At 37.9% G+C, this 9,162-nt stretch overlaps 1 protein-coding gene across 2 annotated transcripts in view; it reads left to right on the plus strand.

Moving 5' to 3' along the window:
- ranbp3a (RAN binding protein 3a) overlaps positions 1-9,162 on the plus strand; it is a 1,280,039-nt gene that overhangs the window by 537,611 nt on the left and 733,266 nt on the right. The gene's annotated exons all lie outside the window — the stretch shown is intronic.

A 9,162-nucleotide genomic window follows, 5' to 3' on the forward strand; every position in this document is an offset into this window, starting at 1 on the left:
CCCTTTCAAAAGTACTCAAGAGTAGAGAGTATTGACTCATGAAGTCAAATATCAACATCATTTGACTTCATTATTGGACATCAAAATAACGTTGTCCTTAGATGCTGGTTAGCATTGAATTTTGGTCACCTGATATCCCAACCTAAATCTAACCTAATATTAACATCTTATGATGTTGTGTTCCTGTTGGGCAGTAACTAAATGCACTACAGAATGTTACGTTTACACACACATCCACAACTTACATGTAAATGCATCAGCTTTTTACAGCGTAATACTCTCTACTCTTGAGTACTTTTGAAAGGGCTACTTTTTACTCATACTTTGAGTAATATTTACAACATATCATTTTACTCTACTTGCACTACATTTTTAGTCAAGTAATGGTACTTTTACTTGATTATAATTTTTCAGTACCCTTTCCACCACCACTGCTGTCATGTCAGCGCTCTTGGCTCAGTCTGCCTAGCTGTAATCTTTGTTGTAATCGATGACACTCATAAAGATGCGGCAAAGCCTATTATTGCAAGCTTGCAATACATCTGATGTGTTCGCTCTCAGAGAGCTGCTGCTAATTTGGTCTTGGATCCAGAAGCATCGGCAGACGTTTGACTCTGAGTGCTGGCCATCCTTCATGAGTCATGACCTCCTCCAGAGCTCAACAGACTCAGCCTTTACTGCCATTTGAAGTGTCAGACCTTCTGCAGTGAAGACAGCATAAGGAAAACACATGTGTTGCGTAAGATGTATAGTTTAAAACGTCCTCTTCCAGATCACTTTCAGAGATAGAAATTGGATCCAGCTGAGACATTTATAAGATAAGAAATGTAATTGGATCTGGAAAGAAGTGTGCGCACTGACTCAGACAAGACATCGCAAGTGTAAAGTCTGGCACAATCTCGCATCCGACAGAACTTTTCATTCAAACGACAGACCTATATATTACAGTCACAGACGTTTTTAGTAAGCGTGAATCAGAGAGCGATATCGTGGTAACAATTAAATGAACCTTGGATCACGGGTGGTCTCATTTAGTGTTATAGGAAAGTTGTACTCGAGAAGAAACGTGTTCTTTTAAAGTCCTTTACAGTTGGGAGATCAAGGGCAAAATCTCTCTCCTGGTGGAGATTTTATTCAAAGCCTTAACAAGCGCAACATGGCATTTTCTACTGGTAATTTAATTGCCTTTTACGACTTCGCACTCAACTCTTGTCTTAAATAATCAGTATGAGGTAGCTAGAATTTGAGTTTTTAAATATTTCCAAGTAGACTTTATTATGCTGACAAGGAAGACTAAAGCAATGCAACTTTAATTATTGAAGGGATAGTTTACCCAAAATCATATAAACACCCTCCGCTTATTCCAAACCTGTTTGAGTTTCTGTTAAACAAAAAATAAGATATTTTGAAGAATGCTGGTAAAAATAACCATTGACTTTTTTTCCATAATGCGTGTCAATAGCTGCTTTTTTGAAAGTTTTTTTCAAGATATTTTGTTTTGTGTTCAATGGAAGAAAAACTTGAGTAAATGGTGAGGATTTCTTTTCATTTTTTGGGGTGAACTGTCCCGTTAAGAACATACACTACCTGACAAAAGTCCTATTGCCTATGCAAGTTTTAAAAACTGCAAAAAAACCTGACTTCTAGTTGATCATTTGGTGTCAGAAGTGGCTTAAATGAAAGGCAAAGACCTCTAGAATATGCTTATTTGACCAAAATATAATATGATCATGCCTTTATTTTTAATGATTTCATTAGGACAGTAAGGTCTGACTTTGCTTAGACAAAAGTCTTGTCATTTACCAGCAATAATGTACAGTATAGAATATAAAGTCATGCTGCAGTGGATAAAGAATCAAAAGTGTGTATGACTACCATGAGCTTGGAGGACTGCATCCATACATCTCTGCGATGACTCAAATAACTTATTAATAAAGTCATCTGGAATGGCAAAGAAAGCTTTCTTGCAGGACTCCCAGAGTTCATCAAGATTCTTTGGATTCATCTTCAATGCCTTCTCCTTCATTTTACCCCAGACATGCTCAATAATGTTCATTTCTGGTGAATGGGCTGGCCAATCCTGGAGCACCTTCTTTGCTTTCAGGAGGCTGAAGTATGAAAAGGAGCGCCATCCTGCTGAAGAATTTGCCGTCTCCTGTGGTTTGTAATGTAATAGGTAGCACAAATCCCAAACCATGATTTTTCCTTCACCAAACTTGACTGATTTCTATAAGAATCTTGGGTTCATGTGGGTCTTTTGCAGTATTTGGGATGCAGCCTTCGACCTTCTGCCACTTTTCCAAATGATCAACTAGAAGTTAAGTTATTATTTGTTGCTCTTACAACTGGGAGTAACAACAAGACTTTTGTCAGGTAGTGAACATGTATGCACTGCTTGGGAATTAGCAAAATCTCGGAATCTTGTTAAAAACTTCCCCCCTACCCAACACAATAAACTTTTCAATCATCCCAAGCTTGCATGCAGAGTTACATCCAGTTTATTTTGTACAATATTAGTCTGTGCTGACATACTTAATGCTCTGTGATAAATTTGCATAATGGTTTAGTGCAGGAATGTCAAACTCAATTCCTGGAGCGCCGCAGATCTACACAGTTTAGTTCCAACTCTAATTAAACACACCTAATCCAACTAATTAAGTCCTTCAGGCTTGTTTGAAACCTACAGGTAAGTGTGTTGGAGCAGGGTTGAAACTAAACTGTGCAGGGCTGCGGCCCTCCAGGAATTGAGTTTGACACCTCTGGTTTAGTGCGTTGCATGGTGTTAAAAAGAATAAACCCACACTCAAACGCAGAATACATTATTCAGTCATCCCAATACTTGTATGCATAACCTTCAAAGGTGTTAGGGAATGCATTGATATGATATATTAAACTGTTTACTGATTTGTAAATATGTCAATTCAATTCATCTTTATTTGTATAGCACTTTTACAATGTAGAGTGTATCGAAGCAGCCTCACATAAAAGATCATAGCACACTGAAACAGTGTAGTTCAGTATTTAGTGTTTAAGTTCAGCTCAGTTCAGTGTGGTTTATTAGTCACTATTGAGCGCCTAAACACTGAGCAGCAAATCCATCAATGCGTAGCTCTACTGATCTATCGATGTCATCATAGTATGTTTAGTTTCAATTTGCCTGTTATTCAATGGGTTTTTACACTCATGTGATTTACATACGAATGTGGAAACAGTGGTGTTTGAGGCTCATGGTATGCCATTTCCTTGTATTGAACTACTATAGAGGTATGCCTACTATTCAGGTATGCCTAGGTATACGCTTATTTGTCTTGTACTTTCGAGTAAGTTCCTTGTTCATGCTCAAAAAGTCCACAGTCCTTGCCCTATATTCTTCAAACTTTGCAGCAATTGTCCATGTTACTGTATTATCATTTTCATGCTGTCGTTTTCTGTGGTAGAGGGTTGTGGCATTGCTCGGTGAGGTTTCTGTGTGTTTGTAAGTGATATATTTTGTCTATTCTGTCATAATCAAAATCATCTGAATAATTGCATGCTGTTGTGATGACTTGCACACATGCATTATGTTTAGCAAGGGATCCTTATTTTGCTACAGTTTGAGATTTATGCATTTCCAAGTCATGAGTATTGCTCATGTTGACGAAACAACAGAAACAATCAATAAACCTTTCATACCATTCAATAGGGTCCGCATGTTTTTCTTTTTAAACATGCTTTTTTTGCAAGCACTTAATTCAGTATTGCATCCATCTCTGTAAATACGAGGATGAAATATTGTTAAAGAGCCATAGAACTTTATTGCGTGAAACGCCATGCATTTCCAAGCGATGGACTTTTTCCATACTACAAATACATAAAACATACTGTTCATCCAAATACAGTTGAAGTCAAAATTATTTGTGATTTTTATTTTTTTATATATTTCCCAAATGATTTTTAACAGAGCAAGATTTTTTTTCACAGTATATTTCTGTAATATTTTTATTTTTTCTTCTGAAGAAAGTCTGGTTTGTTTTATTTTGGCTAGAATAAAACCAGCTTTTATTAAAAAAAAAAAAAAAACATTTTAAGGTCAATAATATTAGCCCTCCTAAACAATATATTTATATTTTGACTGTCTACAAAACAAACCGCCGTTATACAACGACTTGCATTATTAATCTAAACCTTTAAATGTCATTTTATGCTGAATACGAATATCTTTAAAAAATAAAAATATTATATGCACTACCTGACAAAGGTCTTATTGCCTATTCAAGTTTTAGGAACAGTTAATAACTTGACTTCTAGTTGATCATGTGGTATCAGAAGTGGCTTATATAAAAGGCAAATGCCTTTAGATTACGCTTATTTGACCAAAGTAAAATATGATCATGCCTTGATTTTTAATGATTTAATTAGGACAGTAAGGTCTGACTTTGCAAAAGTCAAAAAGTCTTGTCACCTAACAGAAATAATGTCCAGTACAGAATATAAAGTCATGCTGCAGTGGAAAAAAGAATTCTTATTGTGTATGACTCCCATGAGCTTGGACGGCTGCATCCATACATCTCTGCAATGACTGATGCAGAGAAATGACGGCAAAGAAAGCATTCCTGCAGGATTCCCAAAGTTGATCAAGATTCTTTGGATTCATATTTAATGCCTATTACTTAATCTTACTCCAAACATCTTAATAATGTTCATGTTTTGTGACTGGGTTGGCCAATCCTTGAGCACCTTGTCCTTCTTTGCTTTCAGGAACTTCTCTCGCACACCCCCATACTGAATATAACCTGAAACCAAGATTTTTCTTGACTAATTTCTGCGAGATTCTTGGGTCCATGCAGGCTCCAATAGGTCTTCTGTAGTATCTGTGATGATTGGGATGCAGCTCAACAGATGATTCATCTTTAAAACCTGCCACTTTTCCTCATGATAAGCTTGAAGTCAAGTTGCTATTTGTCGTTCTTACAACTGGGGTCGACGACAAGACTTATTTCATGTAATGTACTCTCATCTTGGCAAAGATAAAAAAAATCTGTAATTAGAAATTAGTTATTAAAACTATTATGTTTAGAAGATGTTGAACAAGTCTTTGTGTTTAACAGAATCTGGGGAAGAATAAACAGGGTGGCTAACAATTGAGGAGGGCAAATAATTCTTACAACTGTAAGCTTGTATGCAGATTTGGATGTATTTATTTCACATAGAAGAAATTGATTTGATTCCTTTGACATCGCAGTATGAATTTCACTTAACCGACAGAAACAATGCACACTTAAAGCTTTCTCCGTGCTCTTTTGCCAGCTGAGGTTTAGTAAGTTCACTTAGAAAATGAACCAACGGTAGGAATTTCACCTCGGGGTTTACTAACACAAGAGCAGCCATTGTTTGGCCCCTTGTGCATGTGTCTTTGTTTGAGGTGACAGTTAATTGAAAGGTATGTGCAAAAGTGGCAGGAAGCCTTTAATGACACGAGGCCTTCATGTGGACTCTTCAGAGTGAGGTTTACATTTACACATAAAGGTCCGACTGACCCGAGAGGGTTGAAAGGAATCTTTAAGTGCAGCCCATTTGAACTTCACCCGTCCCGAGCCGCAGCCGCAGTGGAAAGCTGGTTGGAGGGGTTGGGTGGGCTGCTGTGGGATGGGGTTGAGAGAGGGGGGACAGTGGGAGTTGCAGGGTGTGGTGACTAAAGCTAAACTGCAGAAATGGGTCTTTGTGAAAGGAGGAGAAAGACACAGTTTCTGTTGGCAGTTCTTATTAATGTCACAGTGACATTTTCCTCTGGATCCAAGACTAATTGTTGATCACTTTGACAAGATGAAATAAACTTCAAAGAATGAGAATTTACTGTTTTTGTTTTATTGTGTATTTGAAATAAGTTCTTGCATAGCTCATTTAATATAGGTCAGTTGTACAAACAGCAAGAAACATTTTTTTTTAGTAACTAGTTACACTGTAAAAAATAAATCCGTAAAATTTACTCATTCAAATCCGTAAAATTTATGGTAAAAAACCGGCAGCTGTGGTTGGCAGTACTTTACCATTAAAAACACGGTACAAACCGTAAAATTAATTTCTCATATTTCTCATATATTTCTTCAAATATATACACATTTTATTAATTTATCGAGGTAATATGTCTGTATTTTGAATGGTCAACATCTACACATCTTTTGTTTCACAGTTAGACACGTTAGCTCACCCATGTGCCATGCAGGGAATTCTGGGAAAGTCAATTTACGGTTATTCGCCGTATATATTAAGGAAACATACCGTTAACCAGGTTACGGATTTGTACTGTAGCATTTTTACAGTTTTTTACCGTTGAAATCACGGCCATTATAGTCACTATAGTATTACTAGCCTTCTAACTAACTTAATTCATTCATTTTCCTTTGGCTTAGTATCTATTTTAGAGGTTGCCACAGCGGAATGAACCACTAACTTATCCAGTATATGTTTTACACAGTGGATGCCTATCCAGCTGCAACCCAGTATTGGGAAACAACCATTCTCACTCATTCTCTCTCTCACACACACACACACTCATATACTACGTACAATTTAGTTTATTCAGTTCACCTATAGCACATGTTTTTAGACTGTGTGGGAAACCGGAGCATGAAACCACATGAAAACGGGGAGAAGATGCAAACTCCACTCGGAAATGCCAACTGGTCCACACTGTAAAAAATAAATCCGTAAAATTTACGGTAAAAAAACGGCAGCTGTGGTTGCCAGTACTTTACCGTTAAAAACACGGTACAAACCGTAAAAGTAATTTTTAATTTTTACAGTAAATTACCATATTTTATTAATTTATCGAGGTAAAATGTCTGTATTTTGAATGATCAACATCTACACATCTTTTGTTACACAGTTAGACACGTTAGCACACCCACATGCAGGTGGTGATGAGGAAGTTACATAAAGAGCCAAAGCTCATCACAATCAACTTTTCCCACAAGCAGAAAAGAGTATCAGCATATAGAAGGTGCTCAGTGTCATTCACACAGCTACTAAACACCAGTATGGTAACACGCATAAAATTAAAGTCATGAAATAAACATTGTTTATCAACATTTGACGAAACATAAATCTCTAATGTACATAACTGATGGGGAAACAACGAAAAAGATCCATATTAATGTCAACAAAATGCATAAAAAGTGATTTGCCATGCAGGGAATTCTGGGAAAGTCAATTTACAGTTATTCGCCGTATATATTAAGGAAACATACCGTTAACCAGGTTACGAATTTGTACTGTAGCATTTTTTATAGTTTTTTACCATTGAAATCACGGCCATTTTTTACAGTGCAGCTGGTACTCGATCCAGGGACCTTCTTGCTGCAAGGCGACAGTGATAACCCCTGAGCCATCGCGCCGCCCTCATGCTAACTTGTATAATACTTTTTTTGTGGCTACACTTTTTAATCAGTGTGTAGAAGTTTAACCATAAAACGTGTGCTAACAATTATCCTGGTTCAGCGCTCTACCCTACAGACATCCACAGAAAGTGAGTTACTGTCAACGCACAGCAAATCCATTTTCTCCCACCACAACAAAGATGCAGCGTCTTGTAAGTTTGTGTGATTCCAGCAAACAAATCCCGGACAGTTACATTCATGCGCTCTGTATAATTTTCAATCGAAAGTTAAATGCAATGTAGTGAAACGCAAATAAAGCAGGACTGAGAGAAATGTCATGATGATCAAATTGCCGTTTATTTATAGATATCATGTGCTCTTGAATTGGTAGCTACGTGTCCAGAGTTTGTGGGTTATAATTACGATCAAAGAGATCGAGCCCCCAACCTCAAGCGCAGGGCTGACTCAATGAGACGTACCGACACTAAAAATAGAAACGACCCCATTGCCATGCACACGCACACACACACACCCTCTTGTTATCCCTATTTTCTGACCAACAAAAAGATGATGGGAGGGGCAGTGTGTGTATGGTTTTGCATAGGGGGGAGTATGGACGGTTAGCACTGGAAACTTGACTCATTCAATTGTCCCACAATTGCTGCCCTGAAACTCGAGCACCCAGATCCCCCCTTTACTTTTTCATTATGCATTTGACATTCTCAATAGCTCTAAAAAAAAGCTGGATTCCACACAATCGATTTGTGTTAGTACAACATGAAGGAATTAAGTTAACTTCTTAGTTTTTGACACATTTAAGCCCATCCATGATGGAAGTCCAGCAATCTCCAGCCTCATCGCCTAGACTGCAGCTCTGTACAAGAACTTTGGCCAGAAGAGATATTGGTTATCCCCAACTGAGCCTGGTTTCTCTTGAGTTTTTTTCCTTCACTTTCGTCAATTGGTGAAGTTTTGTTTTTCGCCACTGTCGCCACTGGCTTGCTTGGTTTTGGGACTGCGCATCGATGGATTTGCTCTTCAGTGTTTGGACTTTCAGCAGTGAAAATGAATCCACACTGAACTGAACTAAACTAAACCGAACTTTAATTCTGAAAACTGAACCGACAGTTTCAATTAGAACTTCTATGTTAAGCTTCTTTGACACAATCTACATTGTAAAAGCGCTATAGAAATAAAGACAAATTAAATTGAACAGTTTTTCCCTCCAAAATCTCAACTCAACTCATTTTAAACAAGTAGTTTTGACCGAGCAGCAAACAGTGAGTGCCATAAAGAGTGAGCATGTGCAAAACAGAAACGGCAGAACATTCCAGACAGGTTTCGTACAGTGGCTTTGACTAGGAAACATGTTAATCTACTTATTTATGGATGCTCAAACACACAGAAAGATCTCCGGCTGACTCACTCACTCACGCCACAGGCTGGGAAAATCGTCTGGACTGAAAGTCCTTCCACCCGACAATCATAGGAGCAATAACCACCTCACTACTGGAACTAAATAAACTTCACACATACACACCGAGGCTTGAAATGGAAACGGGCGCTTGGGTAGAGCAGCCACAACAACACAACCCTCCTCTCGGTGGTTGAAATGTGGTGAGAAGCTCCACATTTAAATCATTTTGTTCGTCTGCAGACTTTGGGTAAACCCAAATCGCCCTAATACGCCTATTTGGCCCATTCACAATCAAACCCTCCTCAAAAGGGTGCCGATCTGAATACGGGAATGTGCACAAGTCTGACCAGACAGCTTCTCCTTTATTATCCATGTAAAAATACGTGTCTA

Source organism: Danio rerio, chromosome 11 (genome assembly GCF_052040795.2).
Source record: "Danio rerio strain M-AB ecotype USA chromosome 11, GRCz13ab, whole genome shotgun sequence".
Lineage (NCBI taxonomy): Eukaryota > Metazoa > Chordata > Actinopteri > Cypriniformes > Danionidae > Danio > Danio rerio.